This window comes from Gossypium hirsutum, chromosome A11 (assembly GCF_007990345.1).
Source record: "Gossypium hirsutum isolate 1008001.06 chromosome A11, Gossypium_hirsutum_v2.1, whole genome shotgun sequence".
NCBI classification, from domain to species: Eukaryota; Viridiplantae; Streptophyta; class Magnoliopsida; order Malvales; family Malvaceae; genus Gossypium; species Gossypium hirsutum.
The window spans coordinates 104565595-104586098 of record NC_053434.1 but is presented as its reverse complement, the minus strand read 5'-3'; the positions used below and the strand labels follow the sequence as shown (position 1 = coordinate 104586098).

At 38.1% G+C, this 20504-nt stretch overlaps 2 non-coding genes across 2 annotated transcripts; both read right to left on the bottom strand.

Annotated features, from left to right (window-relative positions):
• Positions 1–3442: 3442 nt before the first annotated feature.
• On the bottom strand, positions 3443–3549 carry LOC121210312 (small nucleolar RNA R71). The gene has a single exon (XR_005905426.1). It is a non-coding gene; the product is annotated as a small nucleolar RNA R71 (small nucleolar RNA).
• Positions 3550–11093: 7544 nt separating this feature from the next.
• Positions 11094–11200, bottom strand: LOC121210169 (small nucleolar RNA R71). The gene has a single exon (XR_005905297.1). It is a non-coding gene; the product is annotated as a small nucleolar RNA R71 (small nucleolar RNA).
• Positions 11201–20504: the final 9304 nt, after the last annotated feature.

The window sequence follows — 20504 nt, the reverse complement described above, 5'->3', positions numbered from 1 at the left end:
TAAGGGAATTAGAATTGCTTAAAATTATTTTTTTGTTAGAAAACCAATAAGAATAAGCCTGTGGGTTCAAATTGTAAGGTTTTAGCCTACTCATAGGTCCGAAGTTCAAACACCTTAGTGGGCATTCAACTAAAATATTTTTATTTCCTTCCCTCAAATGGATCTTTAATCTCTTTCCAAACTAAAGGTATTTAAGCCTTCAAAATAGGTGTGGGATCTAAACCTAAATCTTTTGGAATAAATGAATTCTAAGAAATAGAGAACTAGCATGTACGACCTCTAGAAGAATCCCTGTTGTGTGAGACACTATCATACGAACCCTAGTATAGGCCAGCCCTGCCGTGCGAGCCCTTGTCCTGCAAACCCTAGTATAGGCCAGCCCTGTCGTGCAAACCCTAATATAGGTGAACTTATATGTGCAAGCCTTGTTATACGAACCCATAGCATAACCATATAGGATTCCCTTGGCGAACCTAGAGAATATCCATACAAGCCTTATATGATTAATAAGTGAACCCTAGGTTCTTACATGCGAACCCTATATAGTAATACATGGTAGCAACATATTTACATATAAGCCACTACTAAGAGCTAGTCAATTATATGGTATCATATGTGAGCCCCACTATTGCATACAAACTCTATATATGTGATATGCGAACCCCCTTTACATGCTAAAACTTATGAACCATTCCTATTACAATAGGTGAAACTGTATAGTATCACATGCAACCCTATATATATGTCTATTATACGAACTCATATGCTAGCAGTATGTGAACCCCATTTATGCCTTTATGCGAACTCATATGATTAGCAACATGCGATCCTTGTATATATATACGAACCTCTGTAAAAAGATATGTGAACCCTAACTTGCTAACCCCAGGTGCGAACCCTGCACTCGCAAGCCTTTAATGCAAACCTATACATGTGCTAAATAACTAGGCCTATAAATTCACATACAAATCCTATACATATGCCATTATTTTTTTGTTTACTCGTACAAATTATATGTGTATATGTGATGTTGATATAAATGTATGCGTGAACACATGCCATATAATGCTAAGTATAAAATATTGAATGTAGCATCAAATGATGATAAAAATCATAAAACACACTAAGTTTATATGCATAATTACCTGAAATCGGGTGGAGGAGTTCCTTAGGAGACAGTGGAAAATTAAGACCACACCGAGAGCCAGTATTGCACGAAGTAGGTGGTAATGTCATCTAAACTAGACAAGATTATACGGTAGCTTAAAACACCATCAAAATCAAGCCATTCATCAAAATAGGGAAACCGAGATGGTAATTTATTATAGTAAAAGTCACCGTCATAGATGACAAGTGAACGACCATTGTCACTGGAAATCAAACCCGAGATGGTTAGTTATTGTAATGGGTTTTGGAATTGATAAGTCGTAATTTAGACATATTTTTATCCCATGCTTAGCATATTTTTGGATGAATTATCATCAGATTTGTGGAATTTGATGCTTCTAATCCTTTAATTTCATGTTTTATACGTAGGTGAGCATAGGAGAGTAAAAAGAGCGAGAAACGGGCCAAAAATTGAGAAAATGGTCAACGTGGGAAATCAACACAGCCTAGAATTTCTCACACGGGTAGTTCACATGCCCATGTCCATTTAATAGATTGCAATACGGCCTAAGCCACACCACACGGGCATGTCCCTATCGAGCCCAAGCCTAGTTTTATACGGAAAAGGCCACTATTGAGGGTTTTGAAGCATTCTAAATCCTATATAACCACCTCAGGAGGTACCTAGAGAGGACAGACGAAGTAAGAGGCAAGGAATTACTCAAAGAAAGTCGATTGATCCATCTCAGAAGCCGGATTCTCCTACAAGACTGAAGATCTCCCTTCAATTTCCTTCAGGGGTTCTTGGGATTCTTTATGTTTTGTTGTCATTATTCTTATGAGATGTTTTCTTTTACACTTATGAACTAAATACCCTAAATACCTAAGGGGAATGAAACCTAAGACGGATCTTGTTATTATTTTCTGAATTATATGATAAATATTTGACTTGTTCTTAATTATGAGTTCTTAATTCTTACTTTAATATTCCAGGATATTGATTCAAGTATTGACGTACTTATCCAGAGGAGCAAAAGTCCTTGTCTAAGTGTAGATCTAGCATAATTAAGCGGAGTCAATTGCACCCTTAGATAGGGTGACATGATTTTGCTGGAGTAGGGTGAAACCTAATAATGGAATCCATAGATCGAGTTAATGCAACACTAGGGGTTTTAATTAGAAAGAGATTTCAATTAATAAACCTAGGGTTAGACATTGTTAGTCTCGAGAGAGATAATAATATAACTTAGGGGTTTCTACGGATCAAGTCAAGTGAATAAATTGTCTAATTTAGAGTTAAATAACAAGTGAAGTCTAGGTGGATTTTTCCCTTGGGCATTGTCCAAATCAATCAGTTTTCCCAAAAGTATTTCCCCAATTTTCTTCCTGTGCATTCTTAGTTTAGTTAATTAGTTTAGATAAAACAAATCCTCTTATTATTAGGCTAGATAATTAAAAGAAGGTTAATACTAGTACTTTTAGTTCCTGTGGGTTTGACATCCCGGTCTTGCTATAAGCTATACTATTGTTCAATAGGTGCGCTTGCCTTTATCGTGGTATTAGTTGTTCTCAAGTACGATCATTCATAAATATAAAACTTATTATGCACATCATGTTTTTGGCGCCGTTTTCGGGGAAGTAAAATATTAAAAACACTCAATTTTTATTACTTTAGCCATTTATTGCATTTTGAATTTTATTTTAGTTTTGTTAATTTTACTAAATTTTCTTTTTCCTTCTGACAGATTTTTATAGTTTATGACTAGAAGAAACCCGTCGGGACCATTACTTTTTGATAGTGAGATCGATCGCACAGTTCACAAAAACCGAAGAGAAATAAGGCGAAGCCTAAGATACATAGAAGAAGAGGAAGAGGACGATATTTCCACCACAACCGAGGAGATGGTTGAAAATCAGGAAAACCCGCTACCTCTTGCAATTGCTGCTGATCCAGTAAATCAAAATCCTACTCCGCGCACTATGTATGATTATGCTAAATCTACTGTAACAGGAGCCGAATCGAGTATAGTTAGATCTGCTGTTGCTGCAAGTAATTTTGAACTGAAACCTAACACAATTCAAATGATACAATAGTTTGTTCAGTTTGATGGCAGGACGAGGATCCAAACGCTCATTAGGCGAATTTCCTAGAATTTTGAGACACTTTTAAGATCAATAGCGTTTCTAATGATGCTATTCGCCTTCGGTTGTTTCCCTTTTTGTTGATGAACAAATCTAAACAGTGGTTGAATCGTTACCACGTGGGTCAATCACTAGTTGGGAACAAATGACCGATAAATTTTCACTTAAATATTTTCCACCAGCTAAAATGGCTAAGTTGAGGAATGATATCTCTTCTTTTGTGCAGATGGATCTAGAAACACACTATGATGCATGGGAGAGATACAAGGACCTATTAAGAAGGTGTCCTCACCATGGGTTACCTTTATGGTTACAAGTGTAGACTTTTTATAATGGTGTGAACACATCAACAAGACAACTAATAGACGCAGCCGTCGGTGGAACTTTAAACAACAAAACAGCAGAAGGGGCTTATGAATTTATTGAAGAGATGTCACTGAATAACTATCAGTGGCAAGTCATGAGAACAAAGCCAACAAAAGCAGTCGGTGTTTTCAACCTCGACGCGGTTACTATGCTATCTAACCAGGTAGAACTGCTAAATAAAAAGATTGACGGTTTGTATGGTTCTACTCAGGTACATCTAATGATGAGGTGCGATTCAAATGAATGAGGAGTACACACAGAATATCAATCCTTCAACCCTAGCATCAAGGAGGAACAAGTTCAATATATGGGTAACAATAATTCTAGACCTCAAAATAACTCATATAGTAATACTTATAATGCAAGTTGGAGGAACCATCCCAATTTCTCATGGGGTGGTCAAGGAAATCAAAGGCCACAACATCCCCCAGGTTTTCAACAACCATTTTACCAGTAAGAAAAGAAGCCGAACCTTGAGAAGATGCTAATGAAATTTATCTCGATGTCAGAGACTCACTTTTAGAATACCGAAACAACAGTTAAGAATCAACAAGCATCAATTCAGGGGCTCGAAACCCAGATAGGCCAACTCGCCAAACTGATTTCTGATTGACCACAAGGTAGCTTGCCGAGTAACACTGAATCTAACCCAATGGAACAGCTCAATGCGATTACCATTCAAGATAATGAAGGGTTAGTTGAACCTGAACGAGAACCTAGGCAAGGAATTGTGGTAAATAAAGGTAAAGGTGAGGTAGACCACAATGAGTGGAAACCGGTAAGTTGAGAGTACAAACCTCGTGTGTGATACCCCAGTACGACAAGGAAAGACCACACGGATGACCAATTCAATAAATTCCTTAAATTATTAAAGAAATTACACATTAACTTACCGTTTATTGAAGCTCCTTCGCAGATGCCAAACGCAGTTAAATTTTTAAAGGAGCTTTTAGCAAATAACCAGAAGTTAGATGAGGCGTTGCATGTAGAGTTGAACGCAGTTTGCTCAACCATTCTACAGAATAAGCTACCCAACAAATTGAAAGATCCAGGGAGTTTTACGATTCCTTGTTTAATTGGTAGTTTAAACGTAAATAATGCATTGGCTAATTTAGGGGCAAGCATTAATGTTATGCCTTATAAAATGTTTAAACAACTCGGTCTTGGGAAACCCAAACAAACTAGGATGACATTCAATTAGCTGATTAAACCATTAGGATTCCTAGGGGTATTATTGAAGATGTACTTGTTAAAATTGACAAATTTATATTCCCAAATGATTTTGTTGTTCTAGACATAGAAGAAGATAGTGACGTGCCTTTAATTTTAGGAAGACCCTTCTTAGCAACTGTTAGAATTATTATTGATGTTGGTACAGGTGAACTCACACTTCGTATGGGTGATGAAACAATCACTCTTCAAGCTCGTAATTCGAGGAACACATCGGATATCAAGGGTGGTTATATAAGTTATGCTACTAATACTGATCATGTGGTGTAAACTTCTTTGCAGGAAACACGTTCGAAGAGTATACATGAGCCATGTTCAAGTAACAAGAAAGGACCCATCTATGAAGAACGAAGGCTACAAATCGAGGAACTAGATGAATGGCAGACACAGAAACCAAGAACATATAATAAACCAAAACCACGCTATGACAGGCACAATGTTTCAACTTAAGGTTGGAGACAAAGTACAATTAGATGCAGCAGACCCTCGTATTACCACTTCTGAACCAAATGGAGCAATCCCTTTTACGGTACTCAACATTTTCCCATACGGTTCAGTCAATGTAACTCATTCTAAATTTGACACGTTTAAGGTAAATAGTATCTGACTAAAACCTTATTTTGATAAAATTAATAGCAGAAGTGAGGAGTTTCAACTCCTCAATCCATCGTAATCACATGAAATTGAGGTTAGTAGAGCTTAGACTATAAATAAGCGCTTCTCTGGACGCAACCTGAGCACTAACAGTGTTGATTTCTTTAAATTTTAGTTTTTAACATCTAAATCATTAACTGAGTCCTTGAACACAAGTTTTTCAAATCCAAACGGCCAGGCACACTGCTGTGCCTTAGGCCGTGCTCATACCACGGGAGGCGACATGGCCGTGTGATATGGTCGTGTGAAAACAGAGCAAATTATTTTCCCCAACATAGGATTCAACACATTGCCACGCCATCCGATGTGACCATGGTCAGTTCGGTTAAATAAACATGGGCATGCGACATGCCCATGTCTATAAACTGTGGTCGAAACTCCCAAATTAACACGGGTGGGCAACACGCCCGTGCCCATCAGTCGTGGTCGGTACTGTCAAAACAACACGGGCAGGTGTCAGAGAAGCGAATGAAGCAGGACATGGCCGTACGGCGTGGCCTTGTGTACCAACACCCCCAAAGAACACGGGCGTGGGACGAATTTTAGACGCGCCCAAATTTGAAAATCACGAACACACGGGCTGAAATAAGGGCGCACGGGTGTGCCCCACGGTCGTGTGCCCCAATATCTATATAAACCCCCCACTATTAATCATCCCCTTCCCCAAAACCCTAACCCTAGCCGTCGAAATCTCTCCCCTCCCACCGACTGGCCACCCCTAAACTCTCCACTCTTCTTCCATTTTTTCTTCTCTCTTTCCACTTTCCCCTCTTCTCACCATTGCAAGAATCACACAGCCTCAAAACCCACGCCCGTGGCTGACCCTAACCACATCCCACAATCGTTCCATCGCTCCTCCGGCCACCGGTCCTCCACTAACGGCTTTCTCATCTCTTTTACTTCCTTTTGATGCTTACTATCATGATAATCTTAATTTTTACCTATTAGTTACATTTTGCTACTAATTGCTTATCATATCATCCTCATTCTTAGGATTTTTTTCACGTATTTTATACCATTTTCTTACCATTATTAACTGCATTAATCTTTTTCGTGTTGAATCTAGTTATGATGTCACTATGCCATTTGTCATAACATCTCTGCCATCAAGTTTGATTGCTTCCAGTTGAGTCTTGTTAGTGTTAGTAGTTTTTGGCTGAATTTGTTAGTTTAGTTCTTGGTTAATTTCTTGTCAAATTTGTTAGTATATGTTATCTTTTCTATTCATTAGGATATACTAGTAGGTCTTCTTGTAGGTATATCATGTTAAATCCACGAGGCAAGAAGACTGTCGTCCCCACCTCGAAGAAGCGCAAAAGAGTAGCATCCTCCTCGGGTTCTACCACCGAAATCTGGCACCCACTCCTACAGTTTCCCCTAGGTCCTCAAGAGGAACTCTTTCAGATACTATGGGCTCAACCCCTAGGTGTAGGCCGATGCATTGATTGGGCTACACTCGAGAAGATCCAACTCGTTGATGCTGTCCGAGCCCTCCTGACTATTGACTCGTGGGGTTTTTCTTCTAGATCATCGATCCAACATACCTCGAGCTCACACTCGAACTCTACTTGACCTTCCACCTTCAAGTTTTTGTGACAGCGTTTGATGATCCTAAAATGGTCCAATTCCATCCCGGCGGTTTGGTTCGCTAGCTGAGTGTGTCTGAGTTCGGAGTCGCACTGGGACTATATACAGAGGAGTTCATGGATGACAACAATTTTGACAGCCTCCATCACCACATCCACTACTTTCCTTCAAACTGCTGGAAGGCCCTAGTCCCTGCTTCGGCCACTTATGACCCCAGTCACTCTAAGGCATCGGCTCTCAGCCCTGTCAGGGTGTGGGCTAGGATGTCATGTAAATATCTCAGGGATGGGGTTGTTGTGACAGAGTTTGATGATCCTAGAATGGTCCAATTCCATCCCGGCGGTTTAGTTCACCAGTTGAGTGTGTCTGAGTTTGGAGTCTCACTGGGACTATATACAGAGGAGTTCATGGATGACAACAATTTTGACAGCCTCTATCACCACATCCACTACTTTCCTTCGAACTGCTCGAAGGCCCTAGTCCCTGCTTCGGCCACTTATGACCCCAGCTACTCCAAGGCATCGGCTCTCACCCCATCCCTGAGATATTTACATGCCATCCTAGCCCACACCCTGACAGGGCTGAGAGAGAGCACTGGCATCGTCAACACCAACGATGCCTACTTTTTATGGAGCATGGCGCATGAGCATGTATTTGACCTTGCCTATTTCATTGCCCTCATCATTTGCCATTAGACGGGGCGGCACAGAACGGGAGTCATTTCCATAAGCCCTTATGTGACTCGCCTGGCGCGGTACTTCGGTCTTCTCAACATGGCGACGCAAGCATCCTCCTTCACTCTCATCGGTCAGATGTCCCCACAGGGCATCTGGAGTATGCTGCATATGAGGATGATCGAGCGACGACGTGGATTTGATCCTCCTCAATATCGCCTAGTCTAGTAGCCGAGTAGGAAGTCCCAAAGGACATTATTGATGATGTCCCTTTACCACACGAGGATCCAGCCTCTCAACCACCACCTATTCATCACCAAGTTCATGTAGCTGCTTCACTCTCTGACATCTCTAAGCGCCTCACTCGATCCGAGCAGCAATGTTTTCAGCGCTTCGATAACATTGATGCAACATTACATCAGATTTGTCAGCACCTTCACATCTCATCGCCGCCCCCACCTCACGAACCATCTGGCGATGAAGATGTTTAAAGACTTTTATTTACTATTTTTATGTTTTTACTTTTATCTTTTTAAAACTACTTTTTGTTTTATTTTTCTTTAATCTTATTTTTACTTCATCCTTAAGTTTTATAATTTATATTAAGTAATTTATATTTTCAGCCATTTCTTTATGAGTAATCATGCTACTTTATATTTCCTAAAGAGTTAATGATTCTATCGCAGTTATTTAGAGCTCCAAAGCTCACTATTACTTATGAATTTGCAACTCCACTAGAACAGGTTCTCCGCGACTGTTATGTCCTGCTTGACAATGACCATAGGTACCACCAGATATAATATTCTTTTGGCGCAGGACTTATGGACAAATGAACCTCTACCACCACCGGAGTATCCTCCTCCAATCTCACACTTGCCTTGTCCGATTACTCTCCATAACTCCAACTCAAAGATTCCATTTAACATTCAGGAAGTTTCACTTCTCTACCTATCTTATGATCTTATATTTATAATTCTCAGTAAATCTATCTTTGTACATTGAGGACAATATACATCATAAGTGTGGGGGTTTATTTATTTATATCATTATCAGAAAAATCCCTGAATTTTGTCTTATTCTCACGTAACTCACTCATATCACTATTAGAATGAATTTTGATTAATTTATGATTTTTATTGATATGTCTTGAATTAAAACATAGGCATTTACGCATTGATTGTTTGAACTTTAAGGAATTAAGGAATCAAGCATGAGAAAGTTTATTTTTGAGAATTAAAAAAAGAATTAGGTTGTTTCTCCAAGTTTAGTGATAAACCGTAATTTATACATATTTTTATCCCATGCTTAGCACATTTATCGATGATTTTTCCTTAGATTTGGTGAATTTGATGTTCCTAATCCTTTAATTTCATGTTTTATACTTAGTTGAGCACAGGAGAGTAAAAAGAGCAAGAAACGAGCTGAAAACGGAGAAAATGAACCAACATGGGAAATCAACACGGCCTAGACTTCCTCAGACGGGTAAACCACACGGTCGTATCCATTTGGCAAAATCGAAGCATGACTTACATGGGTAGACCAGACGCTCATGCCTATTTAACAGCCTTGACCACGGTCTGAAGCAATCGCACACGGGCGTGTCCCTGCCGAGCCCAAGTATAGTCCTATTCGAGAAAGGCCACTTTTGTGGGCTCTTAGGCATTCTATAACCTATTTAAACACCTGAGGAGGCACTTAGAGGGGAAACACAGAGTAGGAGGCAAGGAATTACTCAAGAAAAGCTGATTGATCCATCTTAGAAGCTGGATTCATCGTCAAGACTGAAGATCTCCCTTTAATTTCCTTCAGGAGTTTTGGGTTTTCTTTATGTTTTGTTATGTTTACTATTTTGAGATGTTTTCTTTCATAATTATGAACTAAACCCCCCAAATACCTAAGACAGATTTTGTTATTATTATCTAAATTGTACGATAAATATTGGACTTGTTCTTAATTATGTGTTCTTAATTCTTTTGTTAATATTCGAGGATATTGATTCAAGTTAATGCACTTATTCAGATGAGCAAAAATCTCTGCCTAAGAGTAAATTTGTTGTAATTAAGCGGAGTTCATTGTACGCCTAGAGATAGGGTGACAAGATTTTTCCAGATTAGGGTGAAGCCTAATAAGGGAGTCCATAGATCGAGTTAATGCAACACTAGGGTGTTAATTAGAAAGAGATTTCAATTAATTAACCTAGGGTTAAACGTTATTAGTCTCGAGAGAGATAATAATATAACTTAGGGATTTCTACGGATGAAGTGAAATGAATAAATCGTCTGATTCAGAGTTACATAACAAGTGAAGTCTAGGTGGATTTTTCCTTGGGTATTGTCTTCATCAATCGAGTTTTCTCAAAAGCTTTTCCCCAATTTTCTCTCTGTGCACCCTTAGTTCAGTTAATTAGTTTAGATAAAAAAATCCATTAATTTTTAGGCTAGATAATAAAAAGAAAGTAATTACTAGTACTCTTGGTTCCTTTGGGTTCGACAATCTGGTCTTGCTAAAGCTATACTACTGTTCGATAGGTACATTTGGCTTCATCGTAATAATAGTTAGTTTCAAGAGCGATTAATTATAAATTTTTAAAACCTGTCATGAGTATCACATATCAAGTTTTTGGCACTGTTGTTAGGGAACTAAGATATTAGGAGCATTCGATTTTTATTACTTTAGCCATATTTACTTTTAGTGCAATTTGTTTTTAGTTTAATTTCACTTTTCCAACTTTTATTTTCTTCTGACAAGTTTTTCTAGCTTATGACCAGAAGAAACCCGTCAGAACCATTACTTTTCAATAGAAAGATCGATCACACAGTTTGCAGAAACCGAAGAGAAATAAGGTGAAGCTTAAGATACACAGAGGAAGAGCCAGAGGACGATATTCACACCACAACCGAGGAGATGGCTGAAAACCAAGAAAATTCGCTACCTCCTACGATTTCTGCTAATTAGAATCCTGCTCTGCGTACTATGTATGATTATGCTAAACCTTCTTTAACAAGAAATGAATCAAGCATAGTTAGGCCTGCTATTGCTGCAAATAATTTTGAATTGAAACCTAACACAATTCAAATGATACAGCAATTTGTTCAGCTTGATGGTTTGCAAGACGAGGATCCCAACGCTCACTTGGCAAACTTTCTAGAGTTTTACGATACATTTAAAATCAATGGCATTTCTTATGATGCCATTCGTCTTCGGTTATTTCTCTTTTCATTGAGGAAAAAAGCTAAACAGTGGTTGAACTCGTTACCACGAGGGTCAATCACTACTTGGGAACAAATGACCGAAAAGTTTTTATTAAAATATTTTCCACCGGCTAAAACGACTAAATTATGTAATGATATCTTTTCTTTTGTGCAGATGGATTTAGAAACACTTTACGATGCATATGAGAGATACAAGGACCTTTTGAGAAGATGCCCTCACCATAGGTTAACACTCTGGCTATAGGTTCAAACGTTTCAAAATGTCTTGAATCCTTCGACTAGACAGATGATTGACGCAGCTGCTGGTGGAACTATCAATAATAAGACACCTGAGGATGCTTATGATTTTATAGAAGAGATGTCACTAAATAATTATTAGTGGCAAGTCATGAGGACAAAGCCAACGAAAACAGCCGGTACTTTTAATGTCGATTCGGTTACCATGCTCTCTAATTAGGTAGAACTTTTGAATAGAAAAATTGATGATTTTCTTGGTTCTTCACATGTTCACCCAGTAATGCAGTGTGAAGCAAGTGGAGGTGGGTCAAGCAATTCAGAATACCCACCCTATGGCCACAACATAGAGAACGAGCAGTTAAATTACGTGGGTAATAATCCTTAATCTCAAAATATTCCTTATAGTAATACTTACAATGCAGGTTAGAGGAACCACCCAAATTTCTCATGGGGAGGCCAAGGGAATCAGAGACCACCACCTCCAGGCTACCAACAAACACCTTACCAACAAGAGAAAAAGCTGAACCTTGAGGAGATGCTAACAAAATTCATCTCGGTGTCATCTCGGCGTCAGAAACTCATTTTCAGAATACTGAGATAGCACTTAAGAATCAACAAGCATCGATCCAAGGGTCGAAACTCAGATAGGACAGCTCGCCAAATTAATATCTGAAGGACCATAAAGTAGCCTGCCGAGTAATACTGAATCTAACCTAAGGGAACAACTCAACACAATTACCATCCAAGACAAGGAAGGGTTAGTGGAACCTGAACTGAAACCTAGGCAAGTAAAAGCAGAAGTAAGGAAGACCATAGTGAACAAACACCAGTAAGTAAAGAGTACAAACCTCGTGTGCCATACCCCAATGCGACAAGGAAAGACTGCACAGACGAACAATTCGGTAAATTCCTTAAATCATTAAAGAAATTACATATTAACTTACTGTTTATTGAAGCTCTTTCGCAGATGCCAAAACGTAGTTAATTTCTTAAATGAGCTTTTAACAAATAAGCGAAAGTTGGATGAGGCGTCGCATGTGGGGCTAAATGCGGTTTGCTCAGCCATACTGCAGAATAAGCTGGCCAACAATTTAAAAGATCCAGGGAGTTTTATTATTCCCTGTTTAATTGGTAGCTTAGATGTTAATAATGCTTTGGCTGATTTATGGGCTAGCATCAATGTAATGCCTTACAAAATGTTTAAGCAACTAGGTCTTGGGAAATCTAAACAAACTAAGATGAGTATTCAATTAGCCGATAAAATAATCAGATTTCCTAGGGGTATTATTGAATATGTACTCGTTAAAGTATAATTTCGTTGTTCTAGACATAGACGAGGATAGTAATGTTCCTTTAATTTTAGGGAGGCCCTTTTTAGCAATTGCTAGAACAATAATTGATGTTAGCACGGTGAACTCACATTTCGTGTGGGAGACGAAACAATCACCCTTTAAGCTCATAATTTGAGTAACACATCGAAAATTGAAGGTGGTTGTATAAATCATTCTACTAAAACTGATCATGTGGTGCAACCTACTTTGTAGGAAATAGGTTCGAAGAACATACATGAGCTATGTTCAAGCAACAACAAATGACCTGTCTATGAAGAACGAAGGCTACAAATTGAGGAGCTAGATGAATGGTGGATACATAAACCGAGAACACACGATAAACCAAAACCACGTCATGACAAGCTCAATTTTTCCCCAAATCAACTTAAGGTTGGAGACAAAGTGCTATTAGACGCAGCAGACCCTAGTGTTACCACTTCTGAACAGAATGAAGAAATCCCTCTTACGGTACTTAATATTTTTCCATACGGTATAGTTGAAGTAATTCATCCTAAATTTGGCACTTTCAATGTAAATAATAATTGTCTAAAACCTTATTTTGATAAAATTGATAGTAGGGATGAGGAGTGTAAACTCCTCGAACCACCATGACTATGCGGGATCGAAGTAAGTCAAGCTTAGACTATAAATAAGCGCTTCTCGAGAGGCCACCCGAGCACTAACAATATTGATTTCTTTAAAATTTTATTTTTTAACATCTAATCACTAACTGAGTCCTTGAAACATAGGTTTTCTAATCCATACGGGCAGGCACACAGGCGCGTCTTAGGCCGTGCTCATACTACGGGTGGAGACACGTTCATGCGATATGGTTGTGTGAAAATAGGGAAAAAGTTTTCCCAACACGAGATGCGATAAGGTGCCACGGCCGTGCGACGTGGCCGTGGGCGAGCCTATCAAAACAACATGAGCATGAGACATGCCCATGTCTCGAAATCATGGTTGAAACTGAGAATTTAGCACGGGCGTGCAACACACCCGTGCCCACCACCCGTGTTCAAGACTGACAAAACAACACAGGCGTGCACCTATATACACGGGCGTGGGAGAAGTGAACGAAGTTGAACATGGCCCTGTGACACGGCCGTGTGCATCGACACGCCCAAAGAACACGGGCGTGGGACAAATTTCAGACGTGCCCAAATTTGAAAATCACAATAAATACAGGCTGCAATAAGGGTACACGGGCATGACCCACAGCCGTGTGCTCCAAAATCTATATAAACCCCACACTATTCATCATCCCCTTCCCCAAAATCCCTAACCCTAGCCTCCGTAATTCTTGCCCACTCCTTCATTACCACACTCGTGCATCAGCCCAAACTCTTCCATCTTACGTTTGTTTACTCTTTTCTCTTTATTCTCTTCAAATCTTTTACTTATTTCATGATTTTTGTTGTTTTATTTGACTATTTTGAGTAAATATTCATAGTTATAATAATACTTATGCTTTTTGTTAGAAATTTTCCATTTTAGTCAATACATTATGCTACATTCATCCATTTTTTGTGTGTGTCTCCAGGGATTTCATGCTTACCCACACCATATTTCATATTATCAAACCCACATGCATTCATTCAGTAGATATTTTAATTAACATTACTCTCATAGTCATATTCATAATAATGACCTGATATATCTGCTTTGGTTATTTTAGTATATTTTTCATCTAGTACGAGAGCCCTATTAAGTATTCTTATTCAGTTTTAAGCACGCTTGCATTCTTTTCCACACTATTCTTGGGAAGTATATAAATTTGACTTTGCATTGCAAGTATACAATATAAACCTCACGTGGCAAAAAGACCACCATCCCCGCTTCTAAGAAAAGGAAAGGAGCAGCATCATCCTCGGGTCCTACCGCGAAGATCAGACAGCCCTTTATTTGGTTTCCCTTAGGACCATAGGAAGAACTCTTTCAGATACTTTGGGCCTGACCCTTAGGTGTAGACCACTTCATTGACTGGGCCGCACTTGAACAAGTCCAACTGGTTGATGCGGTCCGAGCTTTTCTGACAACTGACCCGTGGGAGCTCTTCTTTGGGTTCATCGAGCCGACGTACCTCAAGCTCACCCTGAAACTCTGTTCGACCTTTCACTTCCAAACCGTAATGACAGAGTTTGATAATCTAGGAACGATAGTTTTGCCTCGGTGGTTTGGTTCGCCAGTTGAGCATACCCGAGTTTGAAATTGCACTAGGGCTGTATACGGAGGAGTTCATGGATGACAACGAGCTCGACACCCTTCGTCGCCATATCCACTATTCTCCTTCAAAGTGTTGGAGAGCTTTAGTCCTTGACTCGGCCACCTATGACCCCAGCCGCTCCAAGGCATCGGCTCTCGCCCCGTCCCTGAGATACCTACACGCTATCCTTACTTACACCCTGACAGGACGGCAGGAGAGCACTGGCGTCGTCAAAACTCACGACGCCTACTTTTTATGGAGTATGGAGAATGAGCACGTTTTTGACCTCGCCTATTTCATTGCCCTCGCCATTCGCCATCAAACGGAGCGGCATAGGAAGGGAGTCATCTTTATTGTCCCCTAGGTGACTTGATTGGCTCGGCACTTCGGGCCCCTCAACACAGTGGCACAATCATCCTCCCTCACTCTCATCAGGACATTACTGATGATGTCCCTCCACGTCATGAGGACCCACCGTCTCAGCCACCACCCATCCATCGTCCAGTTCATGCGGCGGCTTCATACTCTAACATCTCTGAGCGCCTTACTCGATTTGAGCAGCAGTGTTTTCAGCGCTTTGATCACATTAATGCTACTCTTCATCAGATTTGTCAGCACCTTCACATCTCATCGCCACCACCACCTTGCGAACCATCCGGTGATGACGATGTTTAAGAAATTTTTTATTATCATTTTTATTTTTACTTTTTATCTTTATTTCTCTTCTTTAAGTACTTTTTATTTTATTTTCCTTTAATATTATTTCATTTTTAGGTTTTATAATTTTTATTAAATAATTTATAGTTACAGCTATTTCTTTACAAGTAATTATGCTTCTTTATATTTCCTAAAGAGTTCTTGATGTTATCACAGTTATAAAGAGCTCGAAAGTTCATTATTACCTAGGAACTCGAACCTCCACTGGCAAAGGTTCTCCACGACTGCCATGTCCTGGTCGTCCATGACCATAGCTACTACCAGATATAATATTCTTTTGGCGCAGGACTTATGGCCTAATAAACCTCTACCACCACCGGAGTATCCTCCTCCACTCGTATTAGGGCCTTGGCCGATTATTCTCCATAACTCCAATTCAAGGAATCCATTCATCATTCAGGAAGTTTCACTTCTCTCTCTATCTTATGATCTTATATCTATACCGTCGTAAATCTAACTTTGTACATTGAGAGCAATGTACATCTTAAGTGTGGGGGGTCTTTTATATCATTATCTGAAAAATCCTTGAATTTTGTCTTATTCTCATTTGATCTTCTCATATCATTATTAGAATGAATTTTGATTGATTTATGATTTTCTATTAATATGTATTTAATTAAAACATAGGCATTCATGCATTGATGGTTTAAACTTGAAGGAATTAGAGAATCAAGCATGAAAAGTTGATTTTTAAGAATTAAAAATTTTTAGGTTGTTTCCCTAAGTTTAGGTATTATCTTGAGTTAAAATTCACAGGTTTAACATCAAAAAGCCATAACTTTTGTGAGATCTTGAGCCTTTAGAGCATATTTTATTTCTTTCATACTCACTTTTATTATGAGTGCGTCAATATTGAATTGTCATTCTAGAACTTGCTTGATTTTGCATGTCAAGACCACACCATTTGATTTGATATGTTGAGATGATAAAGGCACTTAGGTTTAACCCACTCACTCCATAAAAGCCTACCTTCACAATTAACCCTTAGTGAACCCGCTTAAGCTTAACAATCCAATCATTAATTTACCCTCAACATTTACCCTTAACCCATTATTGTTGAAATACCCTAAATTAATTTGATCCCTATTTTTGTCGAGATTTGATTTGAATAAATTGCTTAGCTATGTTTTATTTTTAATAGATAGCCTATGTTACTTGACTTGTTCTAAATTAATAATAATAATAATAATAATAATAATAATAATACAATACATACATATATTTTAGTAGTTATTCATCGTTTTTTGAGCTTAAGTGTTAATTGAAGCTCACTTGTATTCAATTAATGATTAGTTATTTTTCTAGTTAGGTAATTTTTCAATTTAATCTCGATTCTAACCTTTTCTATCAGCTGTGACCACACCCCCTAACCAAAGCCATGTTACAACCCTCTAAAGACTTTTTTATTGACGTATCATCTTAATTTATAGTGGTGGAGATTTGATTTTCATGCAAGCCTATGGTAATAACGTTTCATATTGACTAATGAGTGCTTCATTTATTGTCCTGAAACACCTCAAGTGATTTGAGTGAATCTTTAGTGAGGATTTTAAACTTTATGATATTTTGAATCAAAGGTAATCGCTTAAATGAAGGGAGACACCTATGCTTTCGTGATAAAATGTTCAACTTGGAATGTTTGAAATTTTGAAGTTCTTCTAGTTGAATTCTCAATGTATGATTACTTATGGTTTGTTTTGAGATATTACCGATAGGGATTATAAGTTGAGAAGAATTTATTTTGATTGTGAGTTGAGGATTTTGCTTGAGGACAAGCAAACGCTTAAGTGTGGGGGTATTTGATAAACCATAACTTATACATATTTTTATCTCATGCTTAGCACATTTATGGATGATTTCTCCTTAGATTTGGTGAATTCGATGCTCCTAATCCTTTAATTTCATGTTTTATACTTAGGTGAGCATAGGAGAGTAAAAAGAGAGAGAAACGGGCTGAAAACGGAGAAAATGGACCAACATGGAAAATCAACACAGCCTGGACTTCCTCACTTGGGTAAGCCACATGGTCATGCCAATTTGGCAGAATCGAAGCACGACTTACATGGGTAGACCACATGCCCGTGCCTATTTAACAGCCTTGACCATAGTCTGAGGCAATTGCACACGGGCATGTCCCTGCCGAGCCCAAGTATAGTCCTATTCAGAAAAGGCCACTGTTGAGGGCTCTTAGGCATTCAATAGCCTATTTAAACACCTGATGAGGCACTTAGAGGGGGACATACAGAGTAGGAGGCAAAAAATTACTCAAGGAAAGCCGATTGATCTATCTCAGAAGCTAGATTCATCGTCAAGACCGAAAATCTCCCTTCAATTTCCTTCAGGAGTTTTGGGTTTTCTTTATGTTTTGTTATCTTTACTCTTTTGTGATGTTTTGTTTCATAATTATGAACTAAACCGCCTACATACCTAAGGGGAAAGAAACCTAAGACGGATCTTATTATTATCTGAATTGTATGATAAATATTTGACTTGTTCTTAATTATGTGCTCTTAATTCTTGTGTTAATATTTCAGGATATTGATTCAAGTTAATGCACTTATTTAGAGGAGAAAAAGTCCCTGTCTAAGAGTAAATTTGTCATAATTAAGCGGAGTTAATTACACGCATCGAGATAGGGCAACAAGATTTTGCCGGATTAGGGTGAAACCTAATAAGGGAGTCCAAAGTTCGAGTTAATGCAACACTAGGGTGTTAATTAGAAAAAGATTTCAATTAATTAACCTAGGGTTAGACGTTATTAGTCTCGAGAGAGATAATAATACAACTTAGGGATTTCTACAGATGAAGTTAAATGAATAAATCATTTGATTTAGAGTTAAATAACAAGTGAAGTCTAGGTGGATTTTTCCTTGGGTATTGTCTTCATCAATTGAGTTTTCCCAAAAGCTTTTCCCCAATTTTCTCTCTGTGCACCCTTAGTTCAGTTAATTAGTTTAGATAAACAAATCCCTTAATTTTTAGGCTAGATAATAAAAAGAAAGTAATTACTAGTACTCTTGGTTCCTTTGGGTTCGACAATCCAGTCTTGCTAAAGCTATACTACTGTTCGATAGGTACACTTGCCTTCATCATGATAATAGTTAGTTTCAAGAGTGATTAATTATAATTTTTTTAAAACCTATCACGAATATCATGTATCATTTAGGTATTATCTTGAGTTGAAATTCATAGGTTTAACATCAATAAACCATAATTTTTGTGAGATCTTGAGCCTTTAGAGCATATATTATTTCTTTCATGCTCACTTTTATTGTTGCTTTGAGTGCGTCAATATTGATTTGTTATTCTAGAATTTGCTTCGATTTTGCATGTCATGACCACACCATTTGATTTGATATGTCGAGATGATAAAGACACTTAGGTTTAACCCACTCACTCCATAAAAGCCTACCTTCATAATTAACCCTTAGTGAACCCCCTTGAACCTAGCAACCCATTCATTGATTTACCCTCAATATTAACCCATAACTCATTATTGTTGAAATCCCCTAATTTGATCCCTATTTTTGTCGAGATTTGATTTGAATTAATCGCTTAGCTATGTTTTATTTTTCTTTGTAATAGTTAGCAAAGTTCTATGTTATTTGATTTGATCTATAAAAAAAATACATACATACATATTAGTAGTAATTCTTTATTTTTGAGCTTAAGTATTTAATTCCATATTCCATGAAGAAAAGCTCAATTCTAGGATCTTCTAATTAGGAATGTAATTTGTAGTTTTAGTATTTTTTTATTTAAGTAATTTTTCAATTCAATCTCGATTCTAACCTTTTCTTTCAGCTTGTGACCACACCCCCTAACCAAAGCCACGTTACAACCCTCTAAAGACCTTTTGATTAATGTATCATCTCAATATATAGTGGTGGAGATTTGATTTTCACGCAAGCCTATAGTAATAACTTTTCATATTGACTGTTGAGTGCTAAACTTCTTATCCTAAAACACCTCGAGTGATTTGAGTGAATCTTTAGTGAGGATATGAAATTCTGTGATATTTTGAATCAAAGGTGATAACTTAGATGAGGGGAGACACCTATGTTTTCGTGATAAAATGCTCAACTTGGAATGTTTGAAACTTTGATGTTCTTTAAGTTGAATTTTAAATGTATGATTACTTATGGATTATTTTGAGATACTATTGATGAGAATTATAAGTTGAGAAGAATTTATTTTGATTGTGAGTTGAGGATTTTGCTTGAGGACAAGCAAACGCTTAAGTGTGGGGGTATTTGATAAGTCGTAATTGATACATATTTTATCCCATGCTTAGCATATTTTTGGATGAATTATCATCAATTTTGTGGAATTCGATGCTCCTAATCCTTTAATTTCATATTTTATACTTAGGTGAGCACAGGAGAGTAAAGAGAGCGACAAATGGGCCAAAAACGGAGAAAATGGGTAATCAACACGGCCTGGACTTCCTCACACAGGTAGTTCATACGACCGTGTCCATTTAACAAATTGCAATATGGCCTAAGCCACACCACACGGGTGTGTCACACGGGCGTGTCCCTGTCGAGCCCAAGCCTAGTTCTATTCAGAAAAGGCCACTCTTGAGGGTTTTGAAGCATTCTAAAGCCTATATAAACACCCCAGGAGGTACCTAGAGAGGACAGACAAAGTAGGAGGCAAGGAATTACTCGAAGAAAGCTGATTGATCCATCTCAGAAGCCGGATTCTCCTTCAAGACTAAAGATCTCCCTTCAATTTCCTTCAGGAGTTCTTGGGATTCTTTATGTTTTGTTATCATTATTCTTCTGATATGTTTTCTTTTACACTTATGAACTAAATCCCCTAAATACCTAAGGGGAATGAAACCTAAGACGGATCTTGTTATTATTTTCTGAATTATACGATAAATATTTGACTTGTTCTTAATTATGAGTTCTTAATTCTTGTTTTAATATTCCAAGATATTGATTCAAGTATTGATGTGCTTATTCAGAGGAGCAAAAGTCCCTGTCTAAGAGTAGATCTAGCATAATTAAGCGGATTTGATTGCACCCCTGGACAT